Source organism: Orcinus orca, chromosome 9 (genome assembly GCF_937001465.1).
Source record: "Orcinus orca chromosome 9, mOrcOrc1.1, whole genome shotgun sequence".
NCBI classification, from domain to species: domain Eukaryota; kingdom Metazoa; phylum Chordata; class Mammalia; order Artiodactyla; family Delphinidae; genus Orcinus; species Orcinus orca.
The window spans coordinates 72,233,959-72,261,372 of record NC_064567.1 but is presented as its reverse complement, the minus strand read 5'-3'; the positions used below and the strand labels follow the sequence as shown (position 1 = coordinate 72,261,372).

At 38.5% G+C, this 27,414-nt stretch overlaps 1 long non-coding RNA gene across 1 annotated transcript in view; it reads right to left on the bottom strand.

Moving 5' to 3' along the window:
• The window catches only part of LOC125965339 (uncharacterized), a 702,471-nt gene that overhangs the window by 329,300 nt on the left and 345,757 nt on the right, over positions 1-27,414 (bottom strand). The gene's annotated exons all lie outside the window — the stretch shown is intronic.

Genomic DNA, 27,414 nt, shown 5'->3' with positions numbered 1-27,414 from the left:
AATCTTGCATCTTAGAAATGAGAGTGAACATGCATAAGTTCCCTTCCCCCACCCTTTCTAGAAGACCTATATCACACATTCACGACACACGCATCTTTCTCTAACATCTTCCATGACTCTCAGGCTCAGCTGTAGATGTCTGTATTCCTGCAGACTCCATGGGAATATCCACTAGATCAAAATCTGAGAGAGAAAAAGGTCATCACACACTTGCTTTGCACAATTTATGGGAAATTGAATGCTGTCCCAGAATTTACACCTTAAAAAAAAAAAGACAAAAAAAAAAAACTACAATTGGGAAAGAAGGAAAAACTTGGAAGTCCCCTCCTCTAAGATTTTATTCTTGGCAAGAGAATTATATGATTATTGTTATTTGCTTGAAAGTTGAGTTTTTCTGCACATACACTTACAGTAAAACCTTCTAAAACAAACCGTCAGTCTTGACTTTACCTTGCTTGTCCTTATGTAGATTTCCCACCGTGAATTTACCCTTTTCTGTTTACTACTGGAGCCTCATCACTATTCATTCCCTCAGCTTCTTCAGGGCTTTGGCTCAGAAAAACGAGATTTCATAATTATATTTAACAGTAATAATATAATATTATAATTATATGGTATATATAATTACTATATATATAAATATAAACCTGCTTTACAGTTTAAAAAATACCTTCATACACCATTTTATTTAATGTGAGTAGGGCAGCTATTATTAATTCTAAAGGTGAAAAAATGGAGGCATATATTAAGCAACTTGCCCCAAATCGCACAGCTATTAGATGGCAGCTGAGGAGCTAGAACTGAGGGTATGGCAAAGCTTTGAAAAGTACATGGGAAAACCTTCCTACTCTTTCTTATTCCCTTAGCTATGACTTTCTTTGTGATTGATTACTAAAGGAGCCACCTAATTAAATAAAACAAATGCATCTTACATCCCCCATTAATGTTGAATGAGATCACCATATCCAATCGTTTACCAATTCAGGTTACTTTTCCTCCTAACCACCTCTTGAATCAAACCACTTTCCATTATTTCCAGGACACATTCCTAATTCATATCATCACCTCTCTGCTAAGATGTCTCCAGTAGTTATCTAACCCACCCCCGTATTTCCGCACTCTCCTCACCTCTAATGCTCCTGTCTTTCTCTGTGCACCCCCATTAAAACTACTGCAACACTTCTCTCAGCTTTTGAAATAAAAATAACTTATCTATCTTGCCCTGCCCATGGTTTGACCCCTTCAGATCTCTCTGGAATAATTTTCCCCGTTTTCTATCTTGTTCCTCTAGTCCAGCCTCACCAACGTGTTTCAGTTTCTCAAGCAAGCCTGCTCCTTCCCAACCCACATGCTATTACCTCTGCCTGGAGAATTCTCTCTCTCCTTCTGTCACCTAGTTAACCCTTACTCTGCCTTCAATTCTTAGTTCAAATACCACTTTTTCATGTCAACCTCTGACTCCCCAGACGTGTCATTTCCCCCTTTATAGCAGCATGCACATTCCCCTGGGGTGCTCACCACTGTGGTAGGTTTATGTGCTTGTTTGATCATGTGCCGAAAAGGTTAACAGTGGGTCTGTGACATATTCTTTCTGCCTTGGAAACGCCTGAGATAGTTTTTTCTTTTAACCCCACCACACCTTCTTGCAAATATTAACTGATGAAATTTACTAGCTCCTGAATACTGAGCTAGGAATGCTTTTAACAAAATGCACCGGATCTGTCTGGCATGTTTGTTGTAAATGTATCTGTAATTTATGGATTTATTAACAGCAGCTGTGCTGATGAATACAAATTAATCACATGGCTAGAACTGGACTGTGAGATGATATGTATAAGCGGTGAGACCACGAACCCTAAGAAGCTTCCCTTTGCTAATTCAAGCCATGCAAAGTAAGTACCCTTCACTCCAAAACCAAAACTCATCATAGTGCAGAAAACAAGAGGCTGCATCTGATGGGTTTAGGTCTGCCAGATATTGCTGTAGCATATTTTGTTGATATTTCTTTCTAATAATTTGAAAAGTTTGATGCTGGGTAAAATTTGTATTTCATGTGAGTTACAACTCTGTCTTTTGTTATTATATAAGTGGAATATCTGTATTTCCTCCTCATTGTCTCATGAGCTCCATGAAAGCAGGAAGGTAACTGTTTTATCTGAAAGCTAATTCCTATTTTGTGGCCCAGTAGTTAGCACATAGTATGTGCACAGTAAATAGTTGTGTGGCAGAGATCGCTAGAGCTCATCATATCCAATTCTTTCCTTCCTGTACTCATGAGAAGACATCCAACTTCCCACACAATTAGGTTGGGTCCATATGGTTAATTTTGGCCAGCGGACTTTGAGAGGAAGTAGCATACATAGCTTCAGGGTAGAGGCAGGTAGATCAGATGTAAATTGTCCACACTATTTCCCCTTCTCTAGGAAATGCTGAAAACTTGTGTTGATATGGTTGTATGGAAACACAGCAGAGCTTCTGTTATTTCTGGGTTCCTGACTAATATGTAGAGAATAACCATCCTCCTACCCATGTTGGATATATACCATGAGCCAGAAATGCCAACTGATTTTGTGAAGCTCCTGAGATCTTGAGGTTAATTTGCTACTTGTATGTAACATAGCTTATGCTGTCTAACGCATGTGTGAGCAGTCGGCAGGCAAGACCATGTCTAAAAGCACTCTGGAGCACACTGCCTTCTTCTCTTCTCTTGAGTCTTCCATTCTCTCCCTTCCTTCCCCAAATACAAATTAGTAAGTGAAGAACAAGAGAGCTTCCAGGTTAACTGTTTAGTGGCAATATCTCACCTCTCTATGCCACGTCAGTTAAGGTGATCTTAGACCACCTGGCCTTGAGGAAAATTTAAAAGAGTAGGAGCTTTTCACTTGTAACTAACAAGTACCTCCTATGTTCTTGGTCTCTATCCTCACAGGGAATTCAACCACATCTTTTATTGTGGCTCTCAAAACTTTTGGTATGCATAAGATTCATCTTAATAGTTGGTAAAAATGCCAATTTTAAGCTGTCTACCCAAGAATTCATTAGATTTATGTGAGTCTAAGGGACTTGATTTAAATAGCCCACGCTTAGGTGTTCTGATTTCCACAGTTCTCAAACCCCACTTTGGTAAACACTACTATAAACAGTAGTTTTAAAAGGTGTAGCCACCATTTATATCAGTGGTTCTCAAACCTGACTATATATCAGAACCACATGGGGAGCTGTGAAAACCATATCAAGGCACAGGCCAAACCACAGACTAATTATATCTGATGATGTATATAAATGAATTTATATCCTGAAAACTATGGCAAATTATTGCTTAGAAGGTGTCCTACTTACTGTGGCATTACAGGAAATCGGTAAACAGGTCCTATGTCAGTCAACAGCTCCTTAACTGAGAACCATGGTGCAGAGTATCCTGGGACAAGGCCAAACAAATGCCAATTTCTTAAAAGTTTAGAACACGAAGAGCAAGGTTCTTGGTAATATACTGACTTCGTGCATCTTGGTTCCTCTACTTCTAACTCCAACCCATCCAAGCTGCCGCAGCAACCAGCGGACAGGTAGAGACTAAAAGTGGGAGCCTTGGGCTCTCAGAGCCATGACAGATGCAGCTCCAAGTTGGGTGAAAAGGCAGAAGTCAGAGTTAGAGAACCCATGGTGAATATCTGAAGGCTGTGAGTCCTTTACTTAGCTTAACGTGATCCTGTTTTTATGAGGGTGTATGTGTGAGAGTGAGGATAAAGAGACCAAGATGAGTCCACCTGAGTGTGCTTCATTTCTTTGGGTTTTCACAAGTGGAGAAGTAGTTGGAGTTGTAGGTTGTATTTTCTATCCCTGAAGATGAGAGGCCTGTGGACACCAGGGAACAGAAAGACTTCCTGCTGCAAGGGAGGACAACCTGGCACCTGCAACATGGCCAGCCCACATGTACAGAGTCTACCTCCTGTGGGACTACTGTCATTTAGTGTTCCACAGCAGCTGGATTTTAGCTGCAATGAGCAGAACCCAGAAAATTACAACTCACCTCCAGGGGCCCATCAAATAGAGAAAAGAACAGATCAATGCCTCCAATCAGGTTCCTGATATGGCACACCTGCTGGACATTTCAATGTAGAAATGATAAAAGCATTTAAGAAAATTTAAGTACAATCCAAAGCAACTTAGTGGAGCTTCAATAACACCATCTTCAAGTTTAGAGGTTCAGCGTGTCAATAGAGAGAGAAGATATTTACAAGTGACTACTGAATTAGTAGCTTAGAAGAAAAAGTGCAGGAAATATCACTGAGTAAAATGCACTGGGATAAAAATTGTAAGGGAAGAGTTAAGTGACATTAAGGAAACTGGCAACAAATGGGAATTCCAGAAGAAGGAAAAAAGGGGAGATTATGTTAAAACGTTAATTAAATAACAGAAAAACTTCCCTGAGTTAAAGGAAGCCCAATTTAAAGGACTTTCCAGGTTCTAGTCAGAATTTATAAGAAAGCAAGGTAAAAATCCCTGAATCTGGGGCATGAAGAGAACATATTAAGATTTCCAAATAGAAAGAACAGGTAAATTACAAAGACAGGCATGTCAGAATGGGATTGGGCTTCTCATCTCCCACGCTAGAGACCACAGTACCATACTGTCAACAGCAGAAAACAATCGCAGTAGAATAGAATCCACAAGATTGCAACCCTGGCTGCACTTCAGAATCAGCTGGGGAGCTTCAGAAAATGCTGATACCAGGCTCCATCCCAGATGAATTAAATCAGAATATCTGGGGGTGGAACAAGGAATTGGTATCGTTTAGCTCCCCAGGTGTTTCTAATAAATAGCTAGCATTGCCATCTGATCTATAGACTACTGGGAGAAAAAGGAATGCAATCTATAAATCGTAGGTCCAGCCAATCCTATGCCCTGCCAATCCTATGCCCAGCCAGTCCTATTTCCTATTTGTGTGCCAAGGCGAAGGAATGATAATATTTGCAGATACATATGTTTTTAGAAAATATATCACTGTTTACCTAATCTCAGGAAAAGAGAAGCTATCTACCCAAAGAGCAGATAAATGAGTATAGTCAAGATGGAGAAAGACGAAGAGTATAGGAAGAGTGGTAAGCCAGGAGCCATACAATGCCTGTTTACATCTGAATGGACAATGATAGAGGTAGTGATTGAAAGCCTGCTAGTTTACAAGACACCTTAATAAAGGTTCTTAAAATAGACGGGACAAATTGTGTGGGGAGATTGTAATAACAGTTTGGAATTGAAAGTCTCAGGTTTCTTCAGTAAAATTCAAAAGTTGGGTTAGACTCATGATAAGAAAAGAGAAGTAAAAGGATTCCAAAAGTTTCCCCTAGGGGTCAAAGGAAAAAACAGGGGGTGGCAGGGGAGGGAGGGCTGGAAAAGGAGAAGAGTATTCTAGAGTTTTCACCTTTTATGGGTGGGATGTCCCAGGGGAATAGAGAATTTTGGTGGAGGAAATAGTTGGTATATGTTTTCATACATATTGATAGGGTATTTTTAAATAAGCATCAACAATGGAAAGGTAATCATGAATAGCATGGAAAAATAATATATAACCCATAACAATGGAAATAAAGAGCACTATGTCTAAAAGAGCAAAACCTAAGTAAAAGGGTATCTGCAGTCCCATAACTTCTCTTCCTACCTCTTAGTGTAGATGATGTCTTGAATATCTAAAAGTGCACTCTCTACTTGTGCACTGGGACACATCCCCTCTATCTCTTCAATGATATATTTCCAGAAATTTCCCTTTCTCTCCTATATTACCACTATTTCACTATCTACTGGATCACTCACATCAGTATCCAAACATGCTATTATATTTTTCCATATTTAAAAATATCTTCATTTCACTTCCCTTGTGAGTTGTGGTCTTGTTTATATACTCTGAAATTCTTTCTCTTCTAAACTTTAACTGAATCAAACTATCTGCACTCCACCAGAGCACCAGTATTTTTGGTCAAATTTCCATGTCACTAAATCCAACATTCGATTCTCAGCCACATTTTACTGTCTTTCAGTCACACTTAACACAGGCAATCCCCCTCTTCACTTGATAATCATTCTTCACTTGCCTTCTAGGACACCATATAGTTTTCCTCCTCCCTTACTCTTCTCCTCCTTCCCTACTCTTTAACAGTCTCGTTTGCTGTGTCCTTATGCTTTCCCCAACAACTTTATCCTGAATTGCCCCCAGGTTCAGTTCTTCTACCTCTTCTCCAGCTATATGCACAGTCTTGGTGATCTCATCCCATCTAATCACTACTGATTCCCAAATTTTTATCTCTGGCCAAATCTAGGCTTGATATCCAAATGCCCACTTAACATTTCCACTTCGGTGTGTAATACACATCACAAATCAATATGTACAAAACTAGTGATCTTCTTGTTTCTATGTGTACCCTTCCCCACCTGATTTAATGTCAATTCATCCTTTCAGTTGCTCTTGCCAAATAACCCATTTGACTTCATTACTTCTTTCTCTTCCCCTTGCTCAGTTTTCTCAATGACACTGGCTCCTTACAGTTCCTCAGATTTGTTATTCATGTTTTCTTAGGGTCTTTTGCCTGGCCATTTCCTCTACCAGCACCACTCTCCCCTCAGATATCTCGGAGGCTATCTCCATGATTAGTTTACAGACTTTGCTCAGATTCCTTCTTTTAAATGAGGCCCACCCTGAAGACCCTATTTAAAAATGATTCCCACCCTCACATCACAACATTTCCAGTCCCCCTTACCCTACACTATTTTCACAGTACTTATCACCATGTAAAATACCACCATATAAAATATTATATAATTTATAATTTTATGTTTATTATGTTTCTCCTCCCATTAGAATTTGCTGTCTTAAGGCCAGGGATCTTAATTTGGTTTCACTAATTTTTTTATCCCAATAGCTTAGAACAGCACCTGGTACTAAATGAGTCAATAAATATTCATTAAATTAATTAATTAAATATGTATTGTATCTAAGTACCATGAAGAAGAATGATTCTTGGGATATAATCAGAACCCAATTTTATTTTAATCTCTTAATAGCTCCTTAACATTAATTAATTCTAGGAAGCCCATCCTCTGCCCCTGCATGAAAACTCATTCCTGCCCCTAAGATCACGTTAATGCAAACATCTTTAGGATAATCTTGACAATGACTATTTAATCCATGTTGGAATGTGTTCTTTCAGGGTCAAATTAGTCATTTTCGAAGATAAATTCCGTTCATGCTTTTGGTACCAGGATGCCATTATTTAATGAATGCACCTGAAATCCAGAAAGAGAAACCCATGGACCATCCATCCCACTGACTACCTCAGACCTATGGCTTTGTTGGATCAGGCAACCCCCCTCCCCCCCAAAAAAAAAGCTTGGTGCTTAGGAAGAACAAACTGAAGATAAAGGAACATGTTTAATAATTCTGTGACATCATTGCCATTATTTGCCTCTAAATTCACATCATGATTACCTTGGATTTGTATCAGGAACAACTCAACAATGAATATTTAATTCTAGAAAACAATTAAAAGACTTTTTTTTGTAGAAACCAAAATCTGCTTTATAAGACCGAATGGCCATCATTGGTTTTTCTGCTGAGATATGAGGTGATAGCCAGGCAGACAAGTGACAGAGAGTGAATCTTCTTCACCTTATTCCCATCTCCACCACCCCTTCCTACCACCCCTCCAGCCCTCCAGATACCCATCTCTGCAATTGAACCATTTCAAAAAATACTCTGCGGGGGGGCCAGGGGGATGGGCTGGGGGCTCAGGCTGGCTGCTGACCTGTTCTCAAGGAGCTAGTGCTCCTGGGCAGTGGCTGGTGGAGAGAGGCCAATCCTGGGCTCACAGCAGCTAGAAGGGAGTTAAATTTGTAATAAATACTTCCCTCAGCAGGAATGAGCTGTAGGACAGAGCCTTCATTTGTGGCTGGTTGCTTCTTACATGCTGGCTTGCTTTATTCCCACTAGCTTGCTGTTCTTACTGATTTGTTCAGGGTTGTAACACCAAGGGAGATGGTGAAGGGAAGGATAGAAAAAAGTTCTCACTTGGCAGGTGCTGTCAAATGCAGCTTTGTGCTCTCTCAGCCTGTCCATGTGTGAATCTGGTTCTTTCTGGGGCAATTTCTTGGGCTCTTCAGGGGTTCCTCAGACTACAACTTATTTTTCAAGGGAGAGGCAGTCTTCCTAGCCTCAAGTTTTATATTGGTTTTCTGGGTAATATTGGGAACACTGCCTTTTTAAGCTGTACTCTCTGACAGAAGTCAAAATAACTCCAAATCTACCATCTCCTCTGTAGCTTTCACATGCACACCGTGCCCTTTTCACCATTGGAGGGGATTCCATGTCTTCTCGGAAGCAGCCCTATTTGCTGCCCCAGGCTACTTTTAGTTTTCTTTGAGGTGAGTCACACACCAGTTATTTCATTGCTTAGCTCAGAGAACACATTATGCTTGCCATATGGCAGTGTTTTAGCCTCTCTTGACAGACCCAAGGTTATGAAATGGTCTTCTGTCACGGAGCGGCTGGGCCCGTGAACCATGGCCGCCGAGCCTGCGCGTCCGGAGCCTGTGCTCAGCAACGGGAGGGGCTACAACAGTGAGAGGCCCGCGTACCGCAAAAAAAAAAACCAAAAAAACTCTCACCCTATTTCCACAGTCTTCATTTTTTTACGGCCTCTTTGTGGTGAATTTTCAAGGTCATATTACTAGTTCTCATCTCTTTGAAATTTCCTCAAAACATATGCCCTTAAACTTGAAATTTTATGTCCATTGTATTATGGTATCCCACAGGAAACTTTGTTCAACATCTTTTAATATATCTTTGTGTATATATATATTTCATTTTTATATACATGTATTTATTTACAGTTAATGAAATTTGATATAAGCTTGCTAGGTTTACATGGGTTACTATGAATCAGGTGAGGGTGGGGGGATGATTCAGGGAGAGGAATGAGAAAAGTGAAAGATGGAAGGACATTCAAGAAAAAGTTGAACGAATAACGTATTTCCCTAAAATCTCCCAGCATCTTATGTGATTGCCTTTATAAACTACTGTTGTGTGTATTAGTATGTGTGTATTTGTATGATCAGGCCACCCAAGATGCCCATTCTCTTGCTCTCTGTACATCCCCTGCTGGAACAGTGCCTGCTTCACCTACACCCTGCTCACCTGACTGACATTCCTACATACTTGCCTCAGCCCCAGCTAATGCTTGTTCTGACCTGGAGTTCAGAACATCTCCACCTGATAGCTTATCAAAGGGGCTGTGGGGGGCGGGACCCTCTGCTTGTTTCCCTGGTAACCAATAAGCCAACCCGGCGTCAATTCCCTCTATAAGTGGTAACCTCCCCCGCCTCCCTGGGGTGAGTGAAATCTGCCGCCATTTTCTCCTCGTCGGCTGTGCACGTTGAGATGTCCCTCCGGGCCCTTGCTTCATACAAGTAAGCTCCCCCATCCGTTAAACCATTAACGTCTCTGTTACTCAAGGTATTCGTCGTCTTGAGGCTGGCCGAGTACAGGGCTTGCAGGCCTGCGGGGGTGCAGCCCAACAGTATTCATATAATACTTTTTTTTTTGCGGTATGCGGGCCTCTCACTGTTGTGGCCTTTCCCGTTGCGGAGCACAGGCTCCGGACGCGCAGGCTCAGCGGCCGTGGCTCACGGGCCCAGCTGCTCCGCCGCGTGTGGCATCTTCCCGGACCAGGTCAAGAACCCGTGTCCCCTGCATCGGCAGGCGGACTCTCAACCACTGCGCCACCAGGGAATCCCCATATAATCCTTTTTTTGTTTGTTTGTTTTTGCGGTACGCGGGCCCTCACTGTTGTTGCCTCTCCCGTTGCGGAGCACAGGCTCCGGACGCGCAGGCTCAGTGGCCATGGCTCACGGGCCTAGCCGCTCCGCGGCATGTGGAATCTTCCCAGACTGGGGCACGAACCCGTGTCCCCTGCATCGGCAGGCAGACTCTCAACCACTGCGCCCCCAGGGAAGCCCCCCATATAATACTTTTGAGAGAAAGAGGTCTTAAGGGAAAATTAGGTTCAGAGTGCTGTTCAGATTGCTAAAAGTGATTCTGTTTAGTTAAAATAAAAATGTCTCCAAATGTATATAGTAATTTTTTATTTTTTTTGGTAAGAAGATGTGGAAGAAGTCATAGAAGTTTGACGGATACTAACATTGGTGACTTCAGGAAAATGGAATAGGAAATATGAAATAAGAGGAAGGATTTATCTTTTGTGATGTCTTTATAATTTTTCTTTTGCTATAAGTAACATGTCTTGTAACTGTATGAATAACCTACAAGTACTGGGAGAGTAGTTATGGGAATCACCTGTTACCCATCTTCTCATACAAGTGGGTAGAAAGATCATCTGCTGACTAACAAGACAAAAAGGATGGATTTCTGGATGTGAGTAAAATGGGGGCAATCTGAAATAACAGCAGTGGGGTACTAAATTGATTTTGAAGGGAGAAAAGACTAGGGTGAAAATGGATGGGATGAACCTTAAAACGTTCTCAATTTACTAATGTCTTTTGTTCATTAGCAACCAAAATCTTTGGACTAAGAATTTTGCACATAATAGAAAACAAAATAAATTATAGATCATCTCAGTTTGGGGCATCGACTGGGGTAGGTAAAGAAGTTAAAATGTCATAGAGTGTTCATGAAAGTTTGGTTGATTCAGTTGGTCATAGGGATGCAGGCTGAATAGGGAGACAAGAAAAGCATTTAAGAAATTAAGCTAGGAAAATAGGTAAGGAGGAGCAGGTGTACTTAATGGTAGTGGAGAACGTGTTCAATGACTGAGAGAGTAAAAAGACCAGAAAGAAGAGTTGTCTTTTGTTCCAGTTTGCTTGAGATAATTCCAGTAAAGTTATGAATAAGGTCCTGTTGCACTCTCAGAAATGTCTTTTTGTGCCTGATAATTTAAATGAGGTCTTTGGAAGGAAAAAATGATCATCGAGCATAATAAGCAACACAGGACTCAGGAGTGATCACACCTGCTTAGGAAGAAGAAGGTGGGGGATCTCAGCTGACAGTGTCCACTATGGGACAGAGCAATAAACTACGTAAAACGTGGTTTACACTAACTTTTGTGTCATGAAGATTCACAGATGGGATGTGTGCTCTGGTTATTTTAGGCCATATTTCTCAAACTCTAAGATTATCTTCAAAGTTCATCAAATTTTCAGAATTTTCTCAGGCACTTATTAACAAGTCAGAGCAGTAGGTTCCTTCATACATTGCAGAACTACCTGAAAAGGGAATCTGCACTCTAAGAGGACTCATAAGTCAATAAACATGTCTTTACCTTGATGTTCCATGCTTCTGTATCTTTCAGAATATTGCCTTTGTTCTCCAGTTGTCCCGTAAAATACTAGGTATCTGGAAGTTGTAGTCCATAGTATGTGATGATTTCAACCTTGTGGATGAATAAAAAACAAAGAACTTGAATTTAAACTAAATGTGATAGGAACCTTTCCATTCAGAATGACAAAGATTAGAATTTTAGCTGAGCCACCTACGAGCTATATGACATTGCATAAATTACTTGAAGTTTTGTGTTTCAAGGTCTTGAATATCTAAAATATCACTTTTTAAAGAATTTTTGTAAGCTATAGATGACAGTATATGTAAAGCAAGTGGCATGGTGGCAAGCATACGACAAGTGCTCAAAAATGTTACTTCCTTTATTTTCCCTGGTTGTATTTAGAATTATTTTTTAACTGATTACATTTATTTACTCAGCATCCTCAATTGTTTCTTTTGCAATAGTGGGTATTGAATGTTTAACACCCAAGGCTAACACCACTGTAGCCTTTTTAAAATCAAAATCATGTGCAAGAAAATTTATTCCCAAAATAGGGAAAATAAACTCACCACTCCACATCATTTCATATATTTGTTTTAAAGAAACTTTCAAACGGACATTGCACCATTTTTCATCTTGCCTATTTTCATAAATTGACTCAAGTCAGTTTGTTTTAGATTGTTTAGTTTTAAGAGAATACAAAGACTGAAATTATGTTCAGTTTTTTTTCAGACTCGACAGTAGTGTTTATTTGTTTTATTATTTTAGAGCCTACGCTGCTGAAATTTAACTGGAAATAAAAGGACATATTTCATTCTAGTTAATCATTAATTTTCTATTGCTGTGTAACAAATTATCAGAAATTTAGTACCTTAAAACAACATCCATTTATTTTCTCAGTTTTTGAACATTGACAGTCTGGGCACAGAGTAGCTGAGTTCTCTGCTGTAGTTGTACAGAATTACATTCAAGGTTTCAGCCAGGCTGCCTTCTTATCTGGAGCTTGGAGTCCTGTTCCAAGCTCATTCATGTTATCATCAGATTTCATTTCCTTGCAAGTATATGCTGAAGCTCTCCCTTGCTAGTTTTGCCATGGAACTTTTCTCAGCAACGTAAGAGACTGCCCTCAGTCCTTGCTGCATGGTCCCATCCTCTCTCGGCATGGAAGCTGGCTTCTTGGAGGCCAACATGAAAATCTTTCTCACTCTGAATTTCTTCCTTCAGAAAAGGCAGGGTCTCTTTTAAAGGCTTACCTGCCTATGTCAAGCCCACCCAAGGTAGTCTCCTTTTTGCCTGCCTCAAAGTAACTAATTTGGGCCCCTACCTGTTCGGAAAAATCCCTTCACCTTTGTGATTTAGTATGATTCATTTGTTGTACATATTGTCTACCATGGGAGTGAATTGCATCATGTTCGGTGCCTGCCACACTCGAGGACTGGGGTATTACACTGGGAGCACACTTAGGGGTGGCAATCTTGGATGCCACCTCAGAACTTGCCTACCACAGTCAGATTCAGGTTAAATATCATATTAATAGTGTTTTCGTAGCAAATGACCATTGTATCATGTGGAAAAATCAAACTGAATATGTGTGATGTGATTATATTGTACTTCTTTCCCCATTTACCATTCTAATAATTCACAATTGAAAATACATTTTTCCCTTTTTACTCCATGTTTAAATAACAATTTTTTTTCTTTTTTTTTTTTTGCGGTACGCGGGACTCTCACCGCTGCGGCCTCTCCTGTCGCGGAGCACAGGCTCCAGACGCTCAGGCCCAGCGGCCATGGCCCACGGGCCCAGCCGCTCTGCGGCATGTGGGATTCTCCCGGACCGGGGCACGAACCCATGTCCCCTGCATCAGCAGGCGGACTCTCAACCACTGCGCCACCAGGGAAGTTCAAATAACAATCTTTAATGATTGGTACCTATGCAATTTAGACAGAAAAAGTATCCTATGGTCATAGTTATCTTATTTTGCTGTAGAATATTTAAGAATGGCAAAATTATTTCCATTTATTTTCCAGTCATAAGGAGGGACATAAATTAGAAGTTTAAAAGTTCATTTTTAGACATGTAGAAAAACAGACATTATCCCATTAGATGAACAGTGTACATGAGAAATTTTTAAAAAATATTTAGCATTCTTGTTGCAACATTTTTACCGTTACTTCTGTTCACATTAGTTTACTTATTAAATTTTAGGTATTTCTGTCAACAATATTGTTTCTCCGGAATTTAGCATTTATAATACTAATAAAAAGTGGTTAGAATTTGTATTGAAATAAAAACCAGTTAAAATGTTCAGAAACGTGTGTTATTAATATGTTAAATTAGCCCAAGAAATACTCTAGGCCCCACCATCAGTTAATAATTTACTTGCAAAATATGACAATTTAGTTTTCTTCTAAAAATTATCTGTAAGACCACTGATAGAACAAATCAGGTAATAGACTCCCCCTTCATTTTGAATTTATTATTTCTAAATGGAATATATTTTTCCTTTTTAAAGAACTATAATTATCTGGAATGATTTAGGTTTACGGTTAATTGTTATATATATCAGGGAGTCCTAATGTCTTAATTTATGCGCCCAGAAAGCATAGCAAGAGAAAAAGGCTTGCATGAAGGTAGTTTGTTTTGCTCAAAGATTCCAAGTAACTGGAGGGGATGAGTGGAAAGAGTGAAAGAGGAAAGGAGGTAAAGCCATTACAAGAGCGTGTTACTGAGCCGATCATAACTGAACAACTGAAAGTCCACACTGCAGACATTTTAAGGTCCTGTGTATAATGCACCTCAAAATTAACTGCCTAAGGGATAAAGAACTGTTTATTCACTAACTCTCACCCACTATCAGTCAAGTGTTCCCTCATAAGGTATAAATTTCCTGACTTGTATATGCGTCAGAATAGCTCAGCAAGTTCTTACATGCCTCCATGTGGTAGTAGCAGAGAAGCAGGAGGGCAAGTGACCAACTTGTGGTACAGTTGAGGTGAGATACCATCAGATTACCCCTGCTTGCAATTGATTATTTAGAAATTGCCAGAGTATAACACTGGTAGAATCTTTGGTCATGTGTCCAGTTTTTCAACTTCTCTACTATAAAATGAGTCCCTTATTTTGAGGCAATGTTATGTGTGAACTCATACTAGTAAACCAAGCATTCTGTAAGCGTCCCATATTGATGTTGTTAGAGTCACTAGAAGCCAGGAAGGAAAAGTCATATCCAGAACAGGTGTCAACTCCATTAAGGATGAATTGCTGTCCCTTCTGGGGCTAACGTATTTCAATAATACTTTATTCCTAGCGTCAACATAAGAACTTGTTGCAGACCTCAGGATTCTCTTGATTATTTTAACACACAGTAACTAAGTAATCGAAGGAGTTTCCAGGCCTCATCAATGCCAGGGACAGTTTCACATTAGAGACTGACCAGTGTGGCATTTCCACGTTCTTTAACACTGAATGCACTCATCATAGAGCAACTTGATAGTTGCAGAATTTTATTCTGTAAAAGATGGTTGCTGTTTGTTTATTTTTGTGACTACATTGCCATGGTCTCACCAGAGACATTGAGGGGAAAAATTATTTAATTAACTGCAGCTGCCAACGTTGAGTCACTTACCATCTCTATATATTAAAGGAAAACATGCCCCTTTACTAGATAAGAGTTTATGGAATTCCCTCAACATTTATCCAGTAAAATTTTAGTAGGTGTTCACTGTATGCCAGTAGATACAAGCTTGTATGTGGGAACACAGCCGTGAATCAGAGAGAGATGGCTCCTGCTCTCTGGCAGCAGATAATGTGCTTATGAAGAAAGGAAGTTCATATATGTGATTAGGTGATGGTTTGCAGTGCGGATGGTTTTGTTTTTTTAATGGATGTAGTGTGTGTATAATAATTTAGGGTGTATGTGAAGACTAGCATTGGCCTTAATGAATAACTCACTGGGCTGATGGTCCTCCAAACTTTGATTATTGCTATCCAAAATAACATATGTTACTCAAGGATTCTTCAAAAGAGAATACATGTCATTTCCTGTCAGCAGTAAAATATGTTAGAAAGAGGATGTGAAAAGGCTCTTGGATGTCAGACTGCCCGGTCTGGTCTTCTAATTTTCTTAATTTTTTTCTTACAATTTCTTTGTCTTTTTGCTGTCCTTTCCTAAGCATTCTTACTTGTCTATTTTATAAATGCAACCTGAAGCAATTTAAGCAATATCTTCTTATATCTGTGCATATGTGAGTGATATCGTTTGTTTTTGTCCCTTTTTTGATTGCTTACAGCATCATAGTCCACTTTAAAGGCATCTCTTCTCTCAAAGGTCAGTCAAGACTTGGCATTGTGCTCATGGATAAGAGTGGGAGGCAAAAAATTGACCGGAGTTCCTATATGACTTAAGTTGCTCTCTAAGCTTTTCTGAGTGGGTTGTTTCTGAGGAAACTCTAGGGTCAATATGTTGGGACAGTGAGATTGTTCAGGGTTCTGAGGTCCGAAGTTTTGGCAGCCAACTGAAGGGGGCGCAATGGGGATGTTTTTGCCTTCAGTGTTTGGAATGTCAGTGGTCACTTAATCCTCCTGTTGCAGAAATACATCCTCCAAGATCCACCTGGAGCTCCCAATACAGAGACCCTCTTTTTCCTCTGGGCCAGAGACTAAACCTGCAGACTTCTGTTGGGGATGTTGAACTTCTGTTCAATTCCCCTGAGGTGTGGTATGAGAGAGGGACCCAACTTCTCAAACAGTGTTCACTGTAGTCCCTTAAGTTATTACCCACTTTCACACTTAGTGCTGCTGCCGTGGTGCTTCTTGAAATACAAATTGTGTTGGTTCTTTGTTTTCCCTACTGCCAACTTTAATTTTGGCCTTCTTGGGTGTGCTAAGCCAGTTATTCTTGTGAATTAGAGAAAAGTGTTTCTCCAAAATACACAGGTCTCCCTGGGTGAGCATAGAGTGAAGAGCTGGATTTTACATCCCACTGGCCTTCATCCCAGCCTCTGTCATACACAGTGGTCCTTGTCAGCACAGGCTCACCTGCTGTGTTTACCTCATCCTTGTGAAATTTTTTTTTTGTTTTTAACTTTCCTTTGCAAAAGCTTAAATGAGTGTGTGTGTTTTCTGGAGGAAGATAAATTACATATATTTATTTGACCTGCCATCATAACCCAGAAATGGTATTTAGAAATTTTAAAAATCAGATAAATAGAATATTCTGGAGCCATTATTCAGAGATTTATGTTCCACCGCTGTGGCTAAGTAGAATTATCGGGTCAGAACTCTTAAGACAGATCATGTAGCAACTGTGATCAGAATATTGCTGCGTAAGCAACCCTGAAGAACATACTATTTGCAAAACAAATTCAAAACCACATACTTAGCTTGAATCAGATAATGAAGCTTAGACGTCAGCTAGGATAAGCTTGATATTTAAAACTAATTAAGGAGTTGTGAAAATTGCACATAAATATATTACTCAGCATGCCTTGCATGGCTCAGTAATTGCAGAGCATTATTCATCTCACTTAGTGACCTCCCATTCAGCGGTGAAAAGAGTTTTTTTCTTCTCAGTGATGGAAGCCAGGAGCTCTTTACTTTTAAGCTAAGAGTTCCCACACTCCAGCTCTTCTAATAGGTTGGAAATTAGTACAATCACAAGGGACTCTGAACTTTATTTCTCTTTGCCACAGAGATGTAGGCAGGAATGCATAACATGGATTATCTTTATCAGAATTTAGGCATGTATTTTAGACAGAAGGCCTGTATAAGAGACAATTCTCTCATATTCTCTCTCCTTCCCTCCCTCCCTCCTTCTCTCTCTAATTTTTTTTTCTTTTTCTAATTTTATTTTTCAGGTTAGAGAATGCTTCAGTGACCACATTCTCTGCCTGCAACCAATAAGTGACATTACCTATGCCCACCTCTACAGTGGCCAGCTCCCTCACACAAACTAAAGCTGATGTCCTCCTATAGTAGCCCATTACATCACAGTGCTCACTCTTCTCCTTCAGAAAAACTTGCCCATCTGTGTTCCATGAACTCTGTGGGCCCCGTTCTGAGCATAGAAATATCTTCAGCCAAATAAAATTTTCTGAAGTATGATTTATATTTGTTTTATTTTCTCCTTATCACCTGTCCATTAAGGTCTGTATTCATTAGCTCGGCTTCTAACGCTCCCAGAATTTGCCTTCAGTATAGCTTTACCACTTACAGTCTATATTTCCACCAAGTTGGATGACTTGCTATTTCTCTAAAAATGTACACTTCCCTCATTTCATAGATTAGCACTTGCCAACCTCTCCATCTGGAATTTCTTCTCCTTGCCCATCTAAATTGTATCCATCGATTAAGTCCCACATCAAGGGTCACTTCTTCAGCCAAACTGGTCTTCTGACTTTACAAACTTTGCAACACTAAATTTGATCTTATGTGCAATATTTTTATATAATTCCCCTTACTCAATTTCAGTCACTTTAGACAAATTCTTTTTTTAAAAAAAAAAATTCCCTCCAGGCAAACAGTAGATACTGAATAATTCTTTCCTGAATGAGTGACATACTGAGTCTCAGATTATATTTTTTTTGGCAGTTAGATTTATACTAGATTCTGTTTGGTTAGAGAGAAGACATTTGTTTTATAGAGAAATTTTGTTGGTTTTGTAACTTAAAGGTTTAAATGGGCATATACATTGCTTCTTCATGAGTGTGAGATAAATTGTGAATTGATTGAATTTCCTTTGTGCCTGATTGTCAGGCAAATTCTTGTAAATAATTCCACAAGTGTTTGAAAACAATGTGTACTATTTCTCTTTGCTGGAAACAAGTTTATTTAAGAAATACCTTATTGAAGAACTATTATATGCCAGGCACTGTTTCGGGTACTGGGAAGTATAGTGTCATACAAGTACTCATGGAACCTTTTTTCTAGTTTAGGGATAGGCAAACAAATGAATAAACATATAGTATTATGTCACATCGTGTTAAATGCTAAAGGTGATTATGAAGAATTGTTAAGGAAAGTGGTCAGTTAAGTCTTCTCTGAAGAGATTTTTGAGAATAAATCTAAGTACAGTGAAAGAGCAGGCTATGTTACGATGTGGATGAGTATCATTCCAGGCAGAGAGGACAACCACAGCAGTCGCCCTGAGGGTGAGATTGAGTTTGGAATGTATGGCTAGAAATGATTAATCAAGAGGGAAATCGGGAGGAGTCAGAGATAAAGGTGCAAGGTCATGTAGCATTTTGTGTGCTGTGGAAAAGAACCTGGACTGGACTTTGAATGAGATGGAAGCCACCGAATGCTTTCAGCAGGTACGTGGTATGATTTAATCATAGGGGCTAGGCACGGCACTGGGAGATCAGTTGTAAGTTGATTTCAATCCTTTAAATGAAATATGATGAGGTACTGGGTTAGGGAAAGGGCACTGGATGTGGTCAGAAGTGTTCAGATTCAGGAGACATTTAGAAGTTGTAGACAAGCAGACTTATTCTGATGATTGAATAACATCGTAAATAGGGGACTGAAGCATGACTCAGAGGTTTGGGGCCTAAACATCTCAGGAAATTTGTCAACCACTTAATGAGCTAGAGAAAACTTGGGCAAGAGCCAGTTGCTGATGAAAAACCTGCTGTCAAATCTTTCCATTTTAATGAGTGGTTTTAAATTTTTTTGTCTTTTGTCTACTAACTTTAACAATGATGGGCATAGGTACAGATCTGCTTTTTTTTATCCTGCTCAGATTATCCTGTCTATGCTATAATAACTTTGGTGTTTTTTTTGCAACCTTGGGACATTTTTTTGAACGACAGCCATTCTTGCTCTTTTCTCTTTCTAAAATTCCTGCTGCATATATGGATCTTAACTTCCTATTCTCCATGCTCTGAAACATCTTGAATCTTTGAACAGATTTTTATGAATTTAAGTACTTTATTTTTCAATTTATAAATTTCTTTAGCTGGCTCTAATCAGTTACTTTTTTGGAAGTTCAACTTGGTTTTTGTAAATCTGCTTATTGCTTTTTCCCCTTATTGTATCCTTTTAATTCATTATGGTTTGCATTTTCTCTTTTAGTCTCTAATTCATTTAAAATACTAATTTATAGTTCTCTTTGAGATTCTTGTGTGCTCTCCAGTTCTTTCAGTTCTCCCACACTTCCATCTTGCCCTTATTATATCTCCCCCCACCCCCCCACCCCCACCCGCCCACCCCCCCCACCCCCCACCCCCCGACCTCCTCCTCCTCTTCCTCCTTCTGCTTTTGTGATTGTGAACTCCCCCTAAGTAGGGGATATTTTTCCTATCTTGGTTCCATGTGCCTTAGGCCATGAAATTGTATCTATACAACATTTTTTGCCAGGACAAAAGGGGCATAGGGGCTCACTAGACCAGAACTGGGTTTTATACTAATTTCTCAATTTAGGTTTTATACACCATCCATATAAGCAATTCTACCCATGTATATGATAAAAGCTTGGGGGTCTTGATTTACCATAAATGACTTTATCTTTTAAACTACAGCCTTGAGTAAAAGAAAAACTTTTCATTGTTTTTTGGGGCCAGTGGGTAGAGTTTTCCGGGAAGAGGCAGTAAGTTTTCTAGCACCCAGGATCACAAGTTTTATTTCACCTTCAATGGAATTATAATCCTAGCCCCAGCCTCTATAACCTGTGTCTGTTCAATTGAATACATTGAAGGGACAATGCAATGCCAGATTCAACCCATCTCTCTCAGTTGAATTCCCAACATATTCCTGGTACACAGGCATATATTTTCTTCTTTTTTTCTAGTTCAGATATTAATTTAATTTTATTGTTGCACATTGTCCAGCATTTCTAGTGTTTTTAGCACGAGGGGATTCATTTCCTGTCAACTTAGAACACTGTGTTGCCCAAAGTCAGAAACAACTGTGATTTCCACATAGCAGAGTATTCAGGAGGACTCTTCCACGCCCTGAAACCCTGGAAAATATACGTTAATCCTCAGGTCCTTAGACCAATGTCAGATTGCCTTTGTTGGATGGTCTAGCCTTAGGTATGCTAATGTTCCCTTGAGAATGAACGGCAAACCAAATGAACACTTCTTGACATCGAAAGTCTATGGAAGAACTGAAGACAAGGGAAGAGATATCCCTCATCTTGCTGTTAATAGCTTCATCCAACACAGCACCAGGAACAATGGATTTTCCTAAAGCCACTGGTGGTTCTTAAAAATAGAAATCATTATTTATAATTCAAGAAAGAGTAGGTTGTCTTTTTATAACCTTCACTTGTCCTTCATAAGATTGCTAAAATTCTTGAAACAGGTTTTCTTTCCTTAGTTTTACATGAATATCAAATAGTAAATATTTTTTGAAGTTGTATAAATTAGTTTGCAGTTCTATCCCCATTCCCATCCAAAATCCCACTCAAGAAATATTATTTAAATGATTAAATCAATTTCATTCTTAAATATCCCTTCTATACAATCGTATGGGACCATTTTAGTAAAAAAACAAAAACAAAAGCAAAACTTCCAAAGTCAAGCATTCCTGGTCTCTTGAGTTCATAAATATTTCTCCCCTGGTTATGTAGAAGGGAAGGGAAACACATTTCTCAGCCCCCACTATGAGTTGAGCACTTTACAAACATTATTTTATTTAATCCCCACAACCACTAATGCAGGTAGTTACCATTACTCTCTTTTGGTGGAAATGAGGAAATGAAATTCATAGAGATTAAATACCCTTCCCAATGTCTAAGAGTTATTTAGCAGTTGAGCAGAGTTAGGACTTAAGCCCTATACTAATACCTTGGCCTTATGAAGTATATAGAACAAGAGAAATCCAAAACACATATAAAATCTGACTAGTGATTTCAGGTCATTGCTAGGAAAAAAGATGGATGAATAGAACCAACATTAAACATCTTAACTACAGCATGCTTCATTTCTCTTAATTTTCATCTTCTAATAAATGGTAGCACCTTTTGAAAATCCTTTTCATTTCCATGAACTGCTTCAGAAGTATCAAATCCATAAAACCTTTTTTCTTAGGTATTCTAATCCTAAAATCCAAGTAGATAGTCTTCTTGTACATGTACCTTCTTTTGCTTATATTGCAAAGCAAGAGTTTTATCGGGCTAATCATAGGTGACTATTTGAGCTACATAAATATTTTAATTGGTTTAATATTTGCCTTAATATCCTGAGATACAATAATAATAAAATAATACCTTTCAATATCATAATTACTACTGTTTACTTTGCGATATCATACACAACACATTTTCTAGGCACTCTACACACGTCGTCTCAACATCAGGGGTTTATTGCAGCAGTCCCTAATCTTTTTGGCACCAGGGACTGGTTTCATGGAAGACGAGTTTTCCCCAGATGGGGGGTGGGTGTGGTTCAGGGGGAAATGGGAGCTATGGGGAGCAGCAGATGAAGCTTCACTCACTCGCCTCCTGCTGTGCGGCTCGGTTCCTAACAGGCTGCGGCCCTGGGGTTGGGGACCCCTGATTTATTGGACAATCCTCACTTTTCAGCCAAAGTTCTGCAGTTAGATAATTTTTCAAAGTTAGCCGGATGATTAGTGGAGACTGCAATAACCTGATCTGACTCCAAAGCCTAACTTAGTGCTCCTATAGTACATCGTATAAAGGACTCTTGGTGAGAACACTTCTATTTGAATATCATTCAGTCTCTGAACTCAAAGTGATTATTCTGCTCCTGTAGGTTTTCGTGAACCTGAATAAAATATAGATGCAATCCCAATTAATATTTAATACAAACGCACAGGGAAGAGTGGATGGTTACTGCCCTCTCCTTGTGTGTTGCCAGTGTAATCTAACTACTTTGCCTTTTGTGGAGGAGGAAGTGTTCCTCTGTTACTGGAAGCCATTACTGGAGTGTACACTATGCATCGTATAAAATAATAGTAAAGCCATTTTTTTAAAATAGTGCGCTTTATTTTATATTTTGTTATGTAAGTGTGAGGTATCCAGCGTTATAATTGGACATGTGTACCTACTGCAGAGCGATTACCACAAGTCTAGTTACCATCTGTTACCATATGTTTGATGGCCTTCTCCCATTCTCCCCCCCAAATACCTTCCCGTATGGTAACCACTAATCTATTCTCTGTATTTAGAGTTTGTTTTTGTTTTATTGTGTTTGTTCTTTTTTTTTAAGCTTCCATAATACAGAATTATGTTTACAGAGTAAAATAATACAGAATTTATCTTTCTCTGTCTGGCTTATCTCACTTAGCATAATACCCTCAAGGCTAAAGCTGTCCCTGTAAGGGGCAACACTTGACAGTGCTTGTTCAATGTTATTAATTTTTCCAATACCTTTGTTTCATTGAGTTAATATTTGCCAACCAACATCTCAGAGCTACACACAATAAGACTCTGAAAGTTGTACATTCAAGCAAGTTTGGTAAAACCAGTAATTCTTTTCAGCTTGTCTGACTTGCCCTGCTCTTAAATTTTGTTTTGTACCTTTTCCTTTCACCACTATGTAGGTATTAGATTAAAATAATTGGATCAGAAGTTTCTGTGCATATCTTTCTGTAATTGTATATGTAATTTGCAATGTCCAAAAACAAAATATTCCATACAGTTTTGTTTCTTTATAACACTTTAAGCATTTTAAACTTCTTTCATTAACTACCAGTAGAACTTTTTTTTTTTTTTTTTTGCGGTACGTGGGCCTCTCACTGATGTGGCCTCTCCCGTTGCGGAGCACAGGCTCCGGACGCGCAGGCTCAGCGGCCATGGCTCACGGGCCCAGCCGCTCCGCGGCATGTGGGATCCTCCCGGACTGGGGCACGAACCTGTATCCCCCGCATCGGCAGGCGGACTCTCAACCACTGCGCCACCAGGGAAGCCATACTAGAACTTTTATTCAGGGGTATAATCTGGACAAAGTTTAACTTAGTGGGGTTTTTTCCTAAATTCAATGGAAGTCACATATTTGAATACTAATAAAAGTATTATTTTACTTAAAGGAGGAGAGAGATACCTCTTTTTCTACAGTGAAAGGTAATACAACTAAGCCATAAAAGAGAATTTTTTTTTCTGTTTGTGGCACTAAAACAATAAAACTTAAAAGTATCACGTATTTCTCTTCTCTCCAGGACTATGGAGATTTTCTTCCCCAGTAATACATTGTTTTCCTTCCTTTTATTGATACCTTTAATCTTCTATACACCCTAAACCCTACCTGACACTTTTTCTTCTTTCTAATCTTGCTTTTATTGCACGTGGTCTTTGGACTTCATTAGCATTCTAATTGCATGGGTATGTGCAAGATAGTCTGGGTCAGCTACCTGCAATAGATCACAAACTCTAGATATTTAAATACTATTAGTCTTTCTGGACAAAGCTGGTTGAAATATGGTACTGTGTCCATGGAACTCCTGTGTTTTTGTTATCCCCTTGGTGACAGAGGTCTGGTCTTTATGTCTCTCAATAGCTTTTATTGAAAAAGGTTTTTATTTTATTCTGCAGACAGTAAGTACTCAACAAATACTCAACTTAGTAACCTAAAAGTCTCAGAAATACCTCGTTAGTTTTTGAGGAAAGTGACACCATATGTCTTGATTTAAATTGCTATGGGAGCAATCAATAGAATCTGGCTCCCCAGCAAGAAATTAGATGTATTAAAATTCAAGCACTTCTGTAACTGACTTCTTGTCCATTGGAGAAAAAGCTGATAAGGATGTGTCTCTATTAATGCTAACAAATTTTGTTACTTTTATACTACTTCCAAAGCACAAAGCAAGTAGGGTTTCTTTATGTTAAGCTTATTATGTATTTTGTCAGTTTCTAGATTTATTTAAGAAAACAGGGGTTTTTTTGACAAAATAAGTTTTTTTTTAATTCATTGTGTTCAGAACTATTCTTGATCCAGACTTATTATGAAGTGTAAGAAATGAGGCATTTTGATACATGGTGTCATTTCTAACATGGTCACTGAGATTTTACTGGAGAGCGTGTGCTTTCCCATTGTTATATTTTAAAATTTTATTTTAAAGTAAGATATTCTAAGGATTTTTGGTGAAGACTCCTCTCTGTAAAATCAGCACATAGCTGAGATTAGTTAACAATGAACAGAAGTCACTTAAGAATCAGTCCATCTAAGAAAGAAGACAAGGGAGATTTTTGGTCAGTATTTTTGTTTCTAAGAGATACGCTGTCAGAGAGACTGCTTTGTAGAGCAAACTTGAATATTGTGGTGATTGAATTTAGAAATCTCTTCAGTATCAATGAATAATTTGCTATTCTATTTAATACAAGTTCTCTTGTGGGTTTCATTAGAGCTGGTCAATCCCCAAGAGACTGATAAACCCAAAGTATATGGACAAATTCCTACTTCTTATATTGCAGAGCTGGGAATTATAACTAGGTTACTCCACCAAGAAAACACAGCCTGTAAGGACCACCTGTGTAAGGTGACAAGCCTGCTATTGCAAATGACATCTCTGTTTCATCTCTCCAACTATGCAAACACCAGATAACAAGTAAATTAAATCATCTCCAATAATTTCTCCAAACCATATATGAGGAAAAGTAATTGCAAACGGAAGAAGAATCAGTCCATCAGTTATTCAGAACGCTCTTTTAATTCCTTTTATTGGTAGCTCTCAGCTGTTTGCTGTACTTCTGTTAAGAACTAGAAAAATTCATTAATATGAAACCTATGTCTTGATTATGGTAGCTACTATGTGACATTTTCAGGAGAATGTGGATCCTTGAGAAGAGGTTATGGTTGAAAAAGAACCCACAAAACTTGTGTTTTTCGAAATGATAAGTATTAAAACCTGTAATAAATTGTCATTCAAACAAGAAAATTAAACTTGATAGCAAGATGCAAGTAGGACCCTAATTAACAAATTTGCTCAAACATCATAATAATGATTCTTGAGTGTGGATCAGTGTCATCTGAAGAGTTTGTCAAAACGGATATTGGTGGGCCTCATCCCTAGAACTTCCGAAGGTTAGGATAGGGCCCGAGAATTTGCATTTCTATAGGATCCTGGAACCACACTTTGAGAACAACTATATTGGAACAGTGTGATATTAGTGTGTTTTTATCCTAAGATTATTTATTATGCTATTGAAAGAGGAATTTACTTTGGCATCTCTATAATAAACACTTTTGAATAGAATCCAAGTGGAAATCCCTCTCACGAGTTTCTGTTTGTAGTGAACAGCATTGTATCTTTAAAAATCTTAACCTAAGTTTATTCTTTAGTTATAACATATGTTACATATTATAAATAACGTTGCTAATTTATTGGGAGAAGAGATTTTTGGCAAAATCAGTAAGCTGGAATAAACCAAGAGGTGCACAACAAATGAAGATTCATCAGTCTGTGAGGAATGTAGAAAATAGGCAAACCGTAGTAATTCCCATTGTCTGATTTATAAGTCTAACCTGAAGGGAAGGAGCTGTGCTGAGTTCCATTCTAGTGAATGGCAAGAAGTGTAAGAGAGTAGAGCAAAAGTTCAGAAAAGTTAAGAGAAAATTGGAAAGAGGGAGATTAAAAACAGAGAACCAATGATAGCAAGAAGAAATCTGGTTAGAAGAGGGAGGTAAGAAAAACGTAGCATTGGGCTACAGAATTGAATAAATAGTTCAATACGCCTTGCCAGCCCTTGAGAGAAGCACCAAGTCAACACCAAAAGCACAGAGAAAATGAAATGCTGCTGTGTCCTGTGGATCATTTAGTGAAAAGGCAAGCTAATATTCTCTAAAATATTTGGTTATAGCACACTAATTGTTGACCTTGACAGATAAAGAAAATCTGAAATGTTTGGCATACACTGTTCACAAGATAGTGAAATATGTAGCATACTTTAGATTTTTCTATACATTCTATTTCAATAAAAATTATTTTAAACTCCCAAGTGTCGTGTTAAATCGCACATGTATAAGTAGTTAAATGTTGACATGTATGCTAGACAAATAACTTCTAACCCACAAACAGAGTAGGGCTATGAAATTTGCCAAAGTCATGGAGCTAGGAGTAATAAAGATAAAAATAATGAAGATGGAATAATAACTAACATTTGTACGCAGCTTGGTACCAGTCATTATTTTAAGTACTTTACATATATTTTATTAATCTTCATTATATATCTTTTCAATTAATAATTATAATTAATCTTCAGAGTAGATAATGTTACCATCCCTATTTTATAGATGAGGACTCTGAGATACAAAGAGTAATAGCCCAATGTCACACAGCTACTAAGTGGCAGAATGATGATAAAAGTCAACATCATCTGCTCCAGGGATCATGATCTCAAAAACTATGGTTTACTGTCTCTTTCAGTAGTGGAGCTGAGATTTCAAATTCTGTCTATACTTTGTTCTGCTCTCTGGGATATTAAGTTATGTGGATCACAGAGATCAAACAACACACACATCATAGAAAAATAACGGTAAATAAATGTCAGTATGTGTGACAACTGATTGTTAGGCAAAAACTGCCTGGAATGCTGTGTTGAGAAACATCATGAGGCCATGTTTGGACTAGTAGAAAATAGTACTATGGTCAGTTAGTGACATCTGCTAGAGATACGGGAGAGAAAAAGGGTCAGAGGAGTGTCATGAATTGCCATTCCTATAGTAGAATAGAACGAAAGTTGGAAACTGTATAGATCATGGTGAATAAAATGAACTTTATTTTTTTAATTGAAAAGCTTTCCCAAATGAAAATTGTTTTATTGAGTTCCATGTTAGCAAGGCAGTGGTGGTGGAGGATTTTATTTTCTTACATAATAAGTAATCTACTTTACTGAATAGAAGAGTATCCTTTGCAAATTTGTTGTACTTTAGTGAATAAAATGTTAATTTCTGCATGCTTTTGAGAAGTGGACACATGGAGATAGCTTTCTAATCTTCCAACCTGAAATGAGATTCCTACTGTTAAATTGAGCAGAGCATTTATGGCCTGTGCACAATGGGCTAGTGCTTACTTACCACTAAATCAGAGCATTCTCATTTTACAGATGAATTAAGTGAAGTGAAGAGAGGTTAATTAATTTGCCTATGCTAATTACTTGATTTGCTAATGATTCAGATGTTATTATGGATCCTATAT